Raw genomic sequence first — 15090 nt, forward strand, 5'->3', positions numbered from 1 at the left:
TAACTATTGATATTTACCTGGTTTGTTTGTTCCAGCTAAAACAAATTTAAAGTTGTTTTGTGGATGTAACATAAATTTTCTTAAAATATGACTTAAAATTTGTACATTGTCAAACAAGTGTCAAGAAAAGAATATATAGACTTTAGGAAATTCTGGGTGGTTAGCCACTGGATAACACATACCAGGTGAAAACATTTATAATACTGCATTACACTTGCTTATATACTGATCAGAATCAAGAAGCCACATATTACTAAAGGACAACCTTACATGAACAAGTGTGATGGAAGAAGCTGATGGATGATATGGACAAGAACAATGAGGCATGGGACCACTTCACATACATTAATACTACTAAAAGGACAACATTTCTAAGTGATCATGTCTCTACAGACTGCAGCCCATTTGCCAGAATATTATGTTGATGGAGAAAAAATGTGAGGAGAAGGGGAAAAGAGTAGAAAGGCAAACCTGGAGGGAAGAGGGAATAAAGGGGGTGGAGAGGAGTAAAAAGACAAATAAGCAAGAAAAAGAGAGATATATTAAACTTGGAAGGTAAAAGCTGTACTGGTAGGAGCATGGGCTGTCCCATGCCACATCTGTTAGCACAATTGAAAACCTGGGGAAGCGATGGTGTGACAGCCGAGACTCTGTCAAACCACAAATACAATACAAAGAACAGCTGCCAATGATATTTCAGGCAAACCAGTTAACAAAACAGGAAAAGGTGAGTAATAAGCATGCGTTTAAAAATAGTAAGAAGGAGCAGACAAAGTATCTGGTTAAATGTAATGGCAAGAATGATTTTTAATTCTTAATAGCTCTGTGAAGAAGCATTCTGTATTATATACTGTAAGTCCATCTTCCACGTCTTTGGCAATGCTATGCTTGTAGTGAGCTCCAAACCTGAGACAGTGTCGATACAGAAGTCCAGTACTGAAGAAAAGCCCTAAGCATACTTGATCCCTGGCAAACCTCAGTAGGGTCAAATAGTGAACTGATAGGCCCTTGACCCACAGGAGAATAATACAAGCAGAGAAGACTTGGAGTTATATTCTGCAAAATATAGTTCCTATTGGTATAAGGAGCTTAAAAAACACTTCGTATTATGCATACTGTGAAAAAAAAAACAAAGTTCATCCACGAACAGTAGACATATCAATGTACTGGATAACAATTAAAGGACCACTGGGTTAGATCCCTCTGGGTAGGTGCATATAATCAGTGATAGAACGTTGTTCCTAGGTACTGCATATGTTGGGGTTAGGCTTGATATTTGGAATCCTCCAGTGGCCATGGACCATGACACTGACATAAGAATATATTCAATTCAATACACCAGGCCAAGATACTTCCCATCAGTTGAATAGGGGAATATGTGCCCCAGTAGATATTAGGGCCATGAAAAAGCTAATGGATGTACCACTAAAACAAAAAAAAAAATCTTGTGACTTGTGCTTTTAGTCTTCCATAGAAGATTGCAAAGACACCAGCTGCTGATGTTAAAAGCTTCTGTCACACTGCAGTTACAGAATTCGTAATGCTTTGAGTTTGCTCACTGGGCAGGACACTATCCCAAAACACTCCTCTCTCCACAGTTGCCGATTTGGCATGGCCCTATCAGAGAATTACATGCAGGAATTCCTTCTCTGATGCCACGCTATCATGGCTAACATTTTATCTGCAAAAACACCCGTAAACTAATGCCTGTGGGTAAATCCACTCACTCCTCTGTTCAAATATGATTAGGAGTAGGTATATGGATTGCCAGTTGTGAAGTCTAGTAGGGAGGTGGAGGGAGCTCCCCAGAAAATAGTGCTCATACGACCATGCCTCCACCTCCTTCGTCCAAGATTAATTTCTCCACAGTGTCTATAGGTACACAAGTATAAAAGGCTTATTTAAAAAGTACCTTTAGTGCTTGTTCAAAAGTACTCCATGCACAGTTTTACTTTATATATGCTTTATAGAAGATGATCATTTGAAAACCAATATTTCTATGTTCAAATATACACTGCAAAGCTAAATCTGCTGTGCAGGGCACAGTGCTGCCACACTGTGCACATTAAATATAAATGTTTTACTGTGGTATGCATTTTCCGATGCACAAGACATACGCAGCAACCAATTATTCATGCTGGAAATCTTTTGTGCTAAGCTGAATAAAAAGGAAGAAATTATAGTAGTCTGTATACAAAGTTAGAAGTAGTAAGTCTGTGCTTTAGGTTACAAAATATTGTTCATTGCTTTGACATGGCATTGGCTTCTTTTTCCATAATGCACTGGAATGATCCACAATTAGTCATTTGTACATCATATGCACCACTTGGCTTCCACTGGCATCTCTCTGGTCTAAGAACACCATTATAAACTATTTGCCCATAAGCTATGGTTAGGCTTATAGTAATCGTGGTTAGGTTTTTACAAGAACTTGGGAATTCCTAAAATATTAAAACTTTACATAATTTTAAAATATATAACCTTACCTGCCTTATTAAGCTTTACCAGCGTTGGTTCCCATTGTTAAAGCAGTAAACACCTGATCACCTGATCAAGCAACCTTAAACAGAGATGGATAAAGGGAGAATGGAGCCTTAGGCAAGGTGGCATGTTTGGCCCTTTTCTATTAATTTTAAAAAAGATTGCAAAGCAGACAGAAAAAGCCTGCCCAACACCCTCATTTATACACAGTTTTCCCCCTTTGTAGGACCTAATGTTAAATGGGCTGCCATCTTACCTACATTTTTTTTCAACACAACACCACAATGCACCTTTGTTTATTTGTTTGTTTTCCACCTGTACACTATGGTGGGTTGCAACATATGTTTATCTGGGTACACTAAAAAGTATTTGGAAGCAATTTAAAATGGTGACACTGACCTGCTGATCATGAGTTACTATGATCTGTGTGGTCAAACGTGCATTTCACTGCATAGTATATTATAAAAATTGCCTCAAAGTGTCATTTTGCTTGATTTCTCTACTCACTCCTCTTTCTAACTGGGATTTTAACCTGGGTTTCTCATTCACGACCAGAATTTATCACTGCTATTGTAAGCTATTGACCTAGAAGAATATTCGCCAGGGAATGTTTGGTAAATGTTAGATTCACTGCTTTAAAATAAACCCCCATAAGTAAACCTGCACAGTTAGACAGATTATAAAGCTATGAGATTAAAAATATGATGTTGGCATGGTGTACAGGGTTCAAGACGTCACTAGCTAACAAATTTCTGGTTTAGAATACGAAAAAGTTAGATAAAATACAACTTTAATGGCTGCAATGCTTGTTTCAAGACTCACTAGACTCACTAGGTATGGGGTTGTAGGGGGCCAAGATTTGAGTTATAGCCCAGACACCTGCATCTTTAAAGCAAAGTCAGCAATGTCCATTCTGATTGATTTTATTACAACATTCTCCCTTTGCACTTTAGTAATTAAATTCTTGCATTCATTTGTCATTAAGTAAAGCTGTAGGCTCATCTTACATTTTAATAAGGCTCCAAATCTAAAAAACAAAAACCACTCCAATGCTTCAACTATCTTCTAAGCAGCTTGGGAACCTCAAAACTTTAGCCAATGATAATCTAGCCAGCATTTTCCTGTCCTATATTTAACTGCCGCCTACAAAATGTAATAGGGACAGGAAAACAAGAAATAGTGTGTTTGTTCACAGTAATGCAAACCAAACCCATTGACAGATGTTGGACCTGAGCTCTATATTCTATGTCATAAATGGTAGTAATATGTATATTTGACCCTATTTACAACTAAACCGTAGGTTTGCTGCATCTGAAGCATGTGTCCTTGTCTTATGTGGTATACTAAAGCCACGTGTTTTGCACTGAAGTGAAAAGCCTCTACTTAAAATACACACTTTTGTCAGTGTCAGTAGTAAGCACAAGACCTCCAATTGTCTTTTTCTAATAGAGGCAAAGCATTCCCCTATATTCTTTTACATCTATAAAGGCATTGCTCTTACATATAACACACTTGACTATACCAGTAAAATAATTCAAGCACTGCCAGCTGAAAAACTGTCATGGTGTGCATAGGCATTCTCTAATGTCCTTGGGTAAATCATTCATCTTGCTGAGCCTGAGGCATAGGAGCCCCATAGATTGTAAGCTTGTCAGGGAAGGGTTTTTGCACGCATTCTGAATGGTAATACAATGAGTCACGCTCTATTCTGTAGGGACAAAAGCTAAATGGTATTGCTATAGCAAAAATTAAGTTTGAAAAAAGTGCTGTACTTGAACTAAGAAAAATATCAGCACTTGAGTCATGTATCTTTGTGTTTTAGGACTACTGTTTAGTGTTCTCATGTAGTAACAAAAGAACCCTTACAGATAAATGCATTTCATGTGACATGCCCATGCTTACCGCAAGATGTACTTAAAGCCCTGATCAATAAAACTCTGTATGATTAGTAGATGATCTGGTACACTATTTTAGGACTAACAGACGTGCATCTGCAAAGTATTGTATTGCGGTAAACTTATAACAAAACTATAGAATCTCAAAAATAGTTAAAATATGTGCATTTTCTCTAATCACAGTGATTTTAGTTATACATGTATTAAAATACTGTTGTATAAATAAATATGTATAATGTTTGTTATTCTTTTGCAAAACCTTGTTCATACAGTCATGAAAGAAAGCGCACCCTATTTCAATGCTAAGGTTAGGGACAACATAATAAAAAAATCAGCTGGTCCTAAAATGATGTAAATACAACCTCAGTGGACAGTAGCATATAATACATATATGACAATGAGTCCTTATTTATTTAACAAAGACTAAGTCAAAATGCAGAAGCAATGTGTGAAAAATTAAGAACTCCATTACCACTTCCATTGGAATTAAAAGGGCAAGATGCAGGCAAATGCACTGGAAAAAAATGATCATCAGCATGTGTGACCACAAGCAAAAGTTTTGATGGTTTGGTGATCTGGAATACTCAGGTGTGTGCTAACACAACTTTAAGGAGAGAAGACATCAGCAGGGATCTTAGAAAGGAAATGTTGCTGCCCATCAAGGGTTATGAGGCCATTTCCAAACTATTTGTTTCTACACTCTACAGTGAAAAACATTATTTGTAAGTCAAAAAATTAAAGATAGTTGCCTATCTTCCCAGTAGTGAACATTCAAGCAAACTGAATCCAAGGTCAGACTACAATGCAGAGAGATAAATCACATCAGCTACATTATGGCAGATTAATTTGGAAACACTCAACATGTATGGCTTGTTTATAGGGTTTGTTAGGGGAAAGCTATTTCTCCTAAAAAAAGAATGTGGCATCACAGCTTAGCTTTGCAAAGTTGCAAATATATGAACCACAAGACATCAGGAACAATGTCCTTTGGATAGATGAGACCAAAGTGTACCGTATTTTTGCCGTAAAAGACGCACTTTTTCTTCCCCAAAACTGGGGGGGGAAAGTTGGTGCGTCCTATACGACAAATGTGTTATAAAATAATTAAAATAAGATACTCACCCGATACCCAATCCTGCGTGTGTCTCTTCTCCTCGCTGGCTGCATGCAGCGTGTGTCTCCTCTCCTCTCTGGCAGCAGCGTGTCTTCTCCTGGCTGCAGTGAAAGAAGCCGGCACAGCGCCCCCTGCTGTTCCCTGTCCTAACTGCCGTATTATTTGTCTATAATGCACAATGCCACATTTGGCAAAAACCAAACAACACAGAATAGCACTTCCACCTCATGCCATCATACTGGTCTTCTAAAATCAGATGTGAGGCCATTTGTGTGGCAGCAAAAGCTTGGCCCAAATTGGGTCATACAACTGGACAATGATCAAGCATACTAGCAAATCTAAAACAGAATGGCTAAAAAAGGATCAAGGTATTGCAATCCAAGTCCAAACTTCAGAGCTTTTCAATCAAATCAAAACTCTTCCACCTATTTTTTCTTTTTATCAGTATTTCTATAATTTATCTTGAAGAACAATCTGTCAGTGAATGTTGATGCCTCCTTGGAATGGATCCACCCTCTACCATCACTAACATTAAAAGAAAAAAGTAAACATTTTCATCTAAAAAAAAAAGCAAATGTCACATAAACATTTTTCAGCATCACCTCTTTGTTTACTGTCTATTTAATGTAACAAATTTTCATCTTTCCACTATATACTAACTAGGATAACAAGCTGACTTCTACTTGATGTGAATTTAATGCAGATGGAAATAAAGAGCTTGAACTGATACATTCTAAGAAGTGTTTAATAATTTAGATCAAACTGCATTTTTGCACATTAAATAGAGAAACAAATCCAAGAACGGTAAAGAGTGATTACAGGCAAATTTCATTAGCACATGGCTGCAAGTCTATCAATTAATCCTGTAGAGGGCAATTCTTAGCACATTCGGTTTCCAATAACACAGGGTAAGTTTTGTACAAAAACTACAATATTAATGGCACCACTAGAACATTTTCCTGAAAATAAAAGTCAAAGGCCAAAAGAGAACAAAAAGAGAACAGATGTCTTCAAACAGCCTCACGTCAGTCTAAGTAGAACTCCATCCAAAAAGCTACAAAGTATTAAAAACAAATATACCTTCCCCTGACAAAAAACACTCTGTTGGACTGCCTTTGGCTTTCATTACTGCACACATTCACACATACAAATGATACTGTATTGCTAAGCTTATGCAATGTTACATTTATTTCCATCTGGAGTTGGATTATTTTTTCTTCAAGATCTTGTATCGATGATGTGAGAGTTGGACCGCTGTCTTCTTCTGCACATTCCAAAGATTCTTAATAGGATTGAGGTCTGGATTCTGCAGTGGCCAATCCCTGTGTAAAAATTATGTCTTATGACCTTATGCTCCCTGACCATTAAATTTGACTCTGATAAATCTTGGCTTTTCCATCTTGGAATATGCCTGTGCCATCAGGGAAGTTTATTAACGTAGCCAGCTGACCTCATTGTCATGGTTAACTTTGTCCTGACTTAGACCCAGAGCAACCCCAAATCATAACAAAGGGCTGGGTGCTTCTTTGGCCAGGCAGTGTATTTACCCTTTAACTTGCCAAGGAATTTCGACTCCTGTTAGCATTTGTGTTATATGCAGTTCTAACACACTGCATAGCCAGGAGGGTGATATGTGTCCTAGCTTACTTGTTTCACCCTTTTCACCCTCCTACCTTCATAATGTTCACTGAACAATAAACTAGCACCATAACCAATTTCCTGCAGTGAAGGTGATTCAAAAAGCAGTAAAGCTGCACCAGGGAATAGTGGAATAAACTTATCAGTGCCGTATGAAAGTAGGGTAAATCATAAGATAAGGTAGAAAGAATGACACGGGTAAAATAGTAACTATAAAATCCTTGCCGTTGCCTGGAGTTATATGTGTCCTAACTTCTACACTAAACAATATAATAATCAGGAAAAATATATATTTTCCATTTTGTTGATATATATTTATAATATATCAACAAAATTGTGCTTTACAGATAACCACTAAATTGGCTGGTCAGGGCTCCTCCCCATATCACCTACTATAGGTAACTAAAAAATGTATTTTTTTTTAAATAAGGAAAGGATAAAGTTGAAGTTCTACCTACATTAACCCTGTTTTCCACCTGCAGCATTTGAGTAATGGTAATGCCACTATTCTCCCAGGTAGGAGTCCAATGAAATGCAAAGCAGGCAAAATCTGACAAGATGATGCTCCTGCAACAGACTGGAGTGTCTCCTTGGGTTACGCCTATTCTGTGTTCCAGAGGTCTCTACCTGGAATGATTGTAACGCCAGCGATGATGAAAAAAGTAACAATAAACCTAACTATTTCCTTTACAGGTATTTTTTTTCACATATAGTGGGTGATTTAAGTAGAGGTAGAGGGCCAAACCAGGAAAAATGATCCCTTTAGTTTAGTGGTAGTTGCATTTTTAAAAACTTAGTATTATTATTTAAAAACTTAGTATTTATTATTTTATACTTTTTAACATTGCCATTTCTTACTCCTTACTATGTCCTTGTGGCATTTCCCAGATTTTTCAGTAAAGTAGTGAGGGATTGATATTAACAAAGCCACTATTGATCACTGCTGGAGGAGGTAGGGAGTCCATAAAGTTTAACCACTATGGAAATAAACATATCCCAGTTATAAAACCCTATGGACATAGTTAATCTAGAGTCAGGCAAAAAAAAAAATCTCGGTACAATTTGCTCTAAGGGAAAAAATTTCCATCATGCCCTGGTCAACACCAGTCCTCACACAAACACCTTTAGTAAGCAGGTAAACTGGTTGCGTCTCCCAGCACTCGGTTGCCCACAGGACTTACTGTGCAAGGGATGGTGTCTGGGGATGGGGTGGCAGCAACCCGGAGCCCACAGATAAAGCAGTACCAAGATTCCAACAGAGAGAAGTCCATAATACAGAGCAGAGGTCATACACAGAATATCTGTCCACCAAAGCAAGTACACAAGCAGACTCAGGGTCACAGGCAAACGGTTGGTCCAGGCTACGTATAAACGATAGGTCAGGAACAGTAAATTACACGAAACAACACACCGGCAGCAAGTCAGCCTAGCTTAACGCTACAACAGGCACTGGTGACTGGGAGTGGAGAGGCTATAAAGTCCCAGCAGCAAAAGGCAGTGTAGGACTGAGTCAGGAACGGATGAGCCTCTAGGATGCCCATCAGCTGTGCACAACAATGGATGCTGGGGATGCCATAAAATACATGAGGCTGCACAGGTAAAGGGTAGCAGGGGCTGCTGCTATTTCTCTATACTCTTTGCTGCTGCAAGTGACATTGTAGGGCAAAATAAGCTGTGTGGGATACAGCTTGGAATCGCTGACCCGATAAGCGTTTCCAAACACTCTGTTATCTTTACTTTAAAGCTTTAATACTCATTTATATTCTGTGCTTCTAGAAATCTAGCTTTTTCCAGAAGGAATCCATAATAGTTGCTGAAACTACCCCCTGAAAGAGCTTTTCCACATTTTCACAGACCTTACAGTGAAGAATCCCTTCCTTATCCAGAGCTTAAATTTATTTTCCTCCAATGCAAAGAGAGCCCTCTTGTTCTTTGTAATGATCTCAAAGTTAATAGTTGGGAAGAGAGTTCTCTACATGGACCATTTATATATTTATAAAGGGTGATCATATCTCTTATCAAGGGAGAATAGATTCAATTCAGGTAATCTCCCCTCATAGCTGAGCTCCTCCATTCCTTTTATTAGTTTAGTTGCCCTTCTCTGCACTCTCTTCAATTACTCCAATTGCTTTGTAACAAGGGATATTTTTTCCCCAATAGTGCATACAAAACAAACAATGAAGCGTTATATGTATATGACAGTCCTCAACAAGATTTTGTCTAAATTATTATTTATTATAAAATGAAAAAAATTACTTATCTATATGAACACTGAACAAGCAATATGTGGCTCACATTCACTTTGCTGAACAAAAATGTCCACATGCTCAAGGACCTAATGAACTTTTATTGTCAAATCAATGTGTGGCCATATTTTGAAGAGTATGTGCATTTTTTCTAACAATTTAATTATATTTAAGCCCCAGGAATTGAGTTTTACTTGCTAATTTAATCTATCCACTATAATAATACCAAGTTCCTTTCATCTGCTGATCACTAACATTTCTATTATGTTACTTACCCACCCCAGCAGTATGCCTTGCTATACACAATATGTAGTCAAAGTTTTAGTAATTTAGCACAAAGATGTAACAGCAAGCCATGCAAACAATACCTACAGGATACCTCTACATAACTTCAGCTACCTGTGTTGTTGACAAAAAGATATAAAACCATGTAACTCAAATGAGTTCATAAAGATAATGTCACACAGATCACAGGATAACTATCTAAAACAGCAGAATTTCAAATACTGATACATTTTGTTAACACTTAGAGGCAAATTTCTAAAACAAAAACAGAAAAAATATCACTATCTGTTCTCTATTATACTGCACTGGAATACAAAGACAGCAGCCCACATTTTACATCCTAATTATTAAAAGGCGGCCATGGTTTAAAGCCCGCAGTGCCCAATGGAGTAGTTTCTGCAGATCTATTACAGAGAGATTATAGGAGCTGCCATTCCTGAATTTATTCATAGGAATACTAAATACTTGGATATAAAGTAAATCTTTTGGTTTCAATAGATTCAGTCCCATGCCTGAAATAAGCATGTGGATAACTGTGTGACAATTATCTGAATAACTGAACTGTATTGCTCATTCTAGGTTAGGGATTATTATTATTATTAAAAATAATAAACAGGATTTATATAGTGCCAACATATTACACAGCACTGTACATTAAATAGGGGTTGCAAATGACAGAACGACAAAGACAGTGAGACAGGAGGAGATGAGGGCCCTGCCCTGAAGAGCTTGCAATCTAGGAGGGGAGGGATGTATCACACAATAGGAAGGGGGATTATTCAGAAGATATTAAAGACAGATCAGAACACCAACAGGGCAAGCAGTTAAAAAAAAGAAACAGGTGAAAAGTGTCATCTTATATACTGTCTGAGTGCAAGGTCCACTTTAGCACAAGAGAGAGATCTTCAATAGTGGAGCACCTGTCTTGTGAATGACTGGTAAAATGACTGGTGAGTCCAATTAATTTTTGCTGAACTCCAGGCAAACTTACAATATTACCTTTTAAAATATTAATAGGATGCCCATATGCTATAATTTTTTAAAATAATAATATAAAACAAGAAACAACATTTATATTTCTTGCATTAATATGTATCATTTAGTACATTATTTACTGATTAAGCAACATTTACTTTCATTAGGATTCTGACTGACCACTGCAGTTGGTGGATTATTCAGTGGGGGTGGTAAATGAGGCCGCTCTTCAGTAAAACAGGCATATTCCTTTTCTCATTTTCTCTAGTGCAGTAATTTACAGATTTGTCTCAAGTACTGCTAGAATGCTAAGGGTATCCTTGTCTGAACACAAATGGGATAATTACAAACTCAGTCAATTACACTAATTCACATGTGCACAGACAGTGATAATATTACCAGGCACTAGAAGGGAAGGTTGATTAGGGGCTGAGAAACATAATTTAGCACATAAAAGGAGAACTAGTTCTCAGCTTGGGAATTGTACATGCTGCCAGTATGATTACTAGGTGACCAATTTCAGAAATACAGAATATTTGAAAGTATTACTATGGGACAGTGTTCATTGGTACATTTTACTAACCTTATTACCGGGGATAGCTTTATGAGGCATGGATTTTGTTTTATTACCAGCACAGCAGCTATTTTTGCATAATCTTTCACAAGTTCTTGGAGTGCTAATACCTCAAACACTAATAGTTTCGGCAAAGATATACATTATTCACTTCCCATTGGGAACCCTTTCAAGGATTTCCCCACACTATTACATAAAATATCAGCTGCATTAGGTTTAAAACACAAATCATTTTGGATACCTGAAATCACAGCAAATTGACACTTAGGATTTCAGAAATGTGGAATACGAATAACTGGGCTTCTACAAAAAAAAATCCAGCCAAAAATACCAAGAGGAAATGCATAACCTATTACAAGATAAAAAAAAAAAACCTCCAAAGTCCAGTTACCTAAACTGCTTGCATTTAAAAAATACATTTAAATACCATATATACTCAAGTATAAATGAAAATATTTCTTTTGTAAATTGCATTTAGAAAAAGAATCCCAATTTATACGAAGGTCATACTAGGGGATGGCACTGTGTTCTCATATAAAGTGTGTAACAAACTGTTGCCATTGGAGACAAGTGCAGTTCAATAATATGGAGTTTGTTACACACTTTACATGAGGAAACAGCACTATCTACTGGTGGCTATCATCTAAATTTTTAGTGCAAGTGACTCATCATAGCCAACTCAAAATATACACAAATAAATACAAAATAAGCCCATGTGATTTTTTTTTCCTTTTAAATAAAAGTTTTAAAACTGACACCCCATGGATATATCTTGATTAAATAAGCATATATTAAAACATTTGAAATTCATCTTACTAGAAGCACATAGTCCATTCAAGTCACATCAAAGTGCCAATAGTAAGCAAGAAAAATTGCCCCAGTGTCTCGCAGCATGAGAGCAGCATGTTCTAGTGATGTATTTTTCTGCACTGACTTAAAGGAGAGACAAGCAAAATTTTTAGAAGATCCAGTCCTTCTAAAAAGTGACCACTTTTCATCACTTCTATCCACTGACATTAATGCAATTATCATTTCTGTTAAGCAATGCATCAAAAAAATGTTTGATCATTGTTTGCCAAAAGGTTTTAGGATTTTATTTAAATAGGGTCTCTCTATAGTGCATTTCACTATACAGTTTGTAATAATAAGTATCTTATACACATTGTACCCCCAACTTCAAACAAACTCAAAGCCAGATCAAAGTCAATTGTCTGATTTTTCCATACCATACCATACCAATATATCAATTGTGACACACATGACAATAGTCTTTGTTTTACCAAACATACTTTACATTCTGTTGTACCTATGTTTAAACCTAGCTTCTGCAATCTGATCTTGCATTTGCACATTGAATCAATATCCTATAAAAATTCAAAGTGTTCCTATTAACTGTTTAGGAAAATTTCACAGTACAACACAGTAGATTTTCAAATGCTATTAATTTAGCTAATCTCAAGCTAACATAATTGTTTATGTTGTACTGTTATCAATGTTTTGTTAATTCTGCTGCTGTAACAACTTTTAAACATTTCAATTAATGGAATATGGTAAATGTAAACAAATCAAATCAAGCAAATGATGTTCTAATTAAAAAATAATTACAATTAGATCTAATAGGAATGCTAAAATAATAACTCATTAGACAAATACTCAACATTAAAGAATACAAGAACAAGAAAAATACGGGACTTTACCGGCAGTGGATTTATAAAAAAATATCATATACCTTTTATTTCCTTCATTAAGAAACAACAGTTAAAAAATATACATGCCTCTTCCCTTATACCAAGTTTCAGAGATCTCATCATATGTAATGTGTACAATGTATCTAGCCCATGTATGCCAACAATGTTGATTAACTCTTTCTGAAACTTGGTATAAGGGAAGAGGCATGTATATTTTTTAACTGTTGTTTCTTAATGAAGGAAATAAAAGGTATATGATATTTTTTTATAAATCCACTGCCGGTAAAGTCCCGTATTTTTCTTGTTCTTGTATTCTTCAATGTATATTGGGGATGTTGGCAAGATTACAAATGTTAGAAGACCAGACAATATTAATAATAAAAATACTCATTATTATTATATAAGTGTTGAAATTTCTAATCGTGTACACACATTTTGTAACAATGGTTACAGAATAATATATATACGAGTATATAAGACTCATGTAGACCTAATAAAAAAGTTAACTGGTTATAGTTCTCTTTGTGTGATGAAATCAACTCATTGAGTAGAATTGCTGAAGAATGGGTGTTTTATGGCCATAATCATCTTATGAGAAAGCAATAGCAATCACCAAAGATTATCTTGTTCCAGGCTTTGAAATGTTTGGGGGAGCCTTCTAATCTTTGAGAACTTTGATTACTTGTGATTTCTCATCTTGCTCCATAATTGCCTAAACAATGCTGTACTTCTGCACTGTTGTAGGTGGTAATAATGTTTCTGATAACAAAGAATGTTCACTCATGTGTTGATAAAGTTATCTGCTATCCCACTGGAAGAGAAGTGGTGGTTAAGAAAAAGATATTTAAAGCAGAACAACATGCTATTGCCTGCCTTCTGCATAGCCCTAACATGACCCTAACTAATCCCCACCACCATGACATGACTACCATAAGTATGGAGAGGGTGCAAATAACTTGGTAGTGTGTTTTCATACAGAAAAGTTATACTTTATTCAGAACAACCCCCATAGCGGTAAATGTCTTTGACCTATGGCTAGTGTAGGACTGATCCCATCATATTTGCCCTCCACAGAATAGTAGCCAAGGCAGTACTTTTAAAGATGTTGCAATTACCTGTATGTATATTTTCATAAGTGGTGGTGATGCCAGGGTCCAGGGTCCGAATGGAGCAAATAGGATGATAAATGATGATTTGTAAGAAAGGCAGATACATTGGGCCTAATTTATTAAAGCTCTCTGAAGCTGGAGAAGATACACTTTCCTCAGTGAGGCTGGGTGATCCAGAAAACCTGGGATGGATTTCCTCAAACTCATTTGCTCTTTGTTAACAATTGATTTAAATACTGGACCAGATCCATTTTAGGTTTGCTGGATCACCCAGCTGTACTGATGAAAGTGAATCCTCTCCAGCCTTGGAGAGCTTTAATGAATCAGGCCCATTGTTGGAAACTGTGATAGTTGAAGGTACCCTGGAGGATCTTCACATATAAATAAGTGAATACAGATAAGTGAGGTTCTAAAGAATATTCTAATTGTTTTTCACAAAGGGTCAATGCAGTATATTTCTGCCACTGATTGTATGGCTATCTCTTTAGGTATAAGACTATTTAGATTTTACTGTTCTCACCTATGAACCTCAAAATATAACAAATTCATTATGAGAAACTGAAACACTTAGTAAGCAAGGCATTTTTTCTGTCAAACTAAATGCAAAATGACATAGTATATACATGTTCCAGCAAAGGAGACAGCTCAGTCTCCAGTTAGTCATTTACGCAGTGATTCACAACCTTATTGAGGATGACACAGTGAACAATGTTAAATCATTGTAATAAATCAAAACACAAACACAAAGAAAGTAGTACTAAAATGTCCCACAGTTTGATCCACAGATTTTACATTATCAGAGTAGTGACTCTTCTAAACCTTGAAGCATGATGATTAACCGAAGAATCATAAAATCCTCCCTGCTATTAAACTTAATCAAGGGCTCTTCAATGGCATCACTGTACTTTTACCGCTTCAGATATTTCTTCACAACTGTTCGGCGTTCAGTTAGCTGGAGAGAAGTACTGAACCCTTACAAGATTTTGTTTTTACACCATGCAAAGATGCTTTGATATAAACAAATTTCTTCATTAATAAATAACACCTTTTTTAAGTAAAATTATTCTTAAAAGCTGAACTCCAGG

At 36.4% G+C, this 15090-nt stretch overlaps 1 protein-coding gene across 1 annotated transcript in view; it reads right to left on the reverse strand.

Annotated features, from left to right (window-relative positions):
* METTL4 (methyltransferase 4, N6-adenosine) overlaps positions 1 to 15090 on the reverse strand; it is a 78346-nt gene that overhangs the window by 26411 nt on the left and 36845 nt on the right. The window lies entirely within an intron of this gene.

This window comes from Pyxicephalus adspersus, chromosome 5, assembly GCF_032062135.1.
Source record: "Pyxicephalus adspersus chromosome 5, UCB_Pads_2.0, whole genome shotgun sequence".
In the NCBI taxonomy this organism is placed as follows: Eukaryota; Metazoa; Chordata; class Amphibia; order Anura; family Pyxicephalidae; genus Pyxicephalus; species Pyxicephalus adspersus.